The sequence below is a fragment of the Micropterus dolomieu genome, linkage group LG19 (assembly GCF_021292245.1).
Source record: "Micropterus dolomieu isolate WLL.071019.BEF.003 ecotype Adirondacks linkage group LG19, ASM2129224v1, whole genome shotgun sequence".
Classification (NCBI taxonomy): Eukaryota; Metazoa; Chordata; class Actinopteri; order Centrarchiformes; family Centrarchidae; genus Micropterus; species Micropterus dolomieu.
Window position 1 is genome coordinate 33,383,526 of NC_060168.1, and position 671 is coordinate 33,384,196.

Below are 671 nucleotides of genomic sequence, written 5' to 3' on the forward strand. Positions count from 1 at the left end.
ACTGAACACGGAGTTCAGTCAGTTTGAAGAGGATGTTTGGAGCTCAGATATTAACACACACACGTTTATTCAAACGTCCTGAAAAGAAACTTTAATGTTGGAAACATTTAAATTCTGCTTCTCTCACATTTATAACAACGTTTAGTTTGGGTCATGTGACCGCGGCGGCGGGCGGATTGACCTGCTGACTGCAGGAACTGAAGCGTTTCAGACAAACGGCCGAACTGATTATTGATGAACAGCTAGAGCTGGAAGCGACGACGCGGTTACAAATGTCCCAGAGTCCAAACGGACTGAACGTCTCCGTCTGGTTCTGATTACAAGAGAAACTGAGATTGGTTGAAAGAAAAGTTCCATTAAACCAGGAAATATTCACGTGTCGGAAACTTAAATAATAAAAGTTGTCAGTAGACACGCGTTCACGCCGGCAGCTGGGTGACGTCGTTAGTTAGCTGCTGAGCTAACCGCTAACGTGCTATCGATTCACTATTAAAACGTCACGTCGCGTGTTTTCGATCGTCGTGGTTCGGCCGTTTTGTTCCTCGGCTTCCTTCCTCCAGAACAAGTTGCATGTCCCCGTTCTTCTGCTCCGAATAATCTGCCGTCGGAGTCGCAGGACGGAAAACGTTTCCGTTCACACGTGACTCGTCTTCGCACGAGGGCCGGCAGCG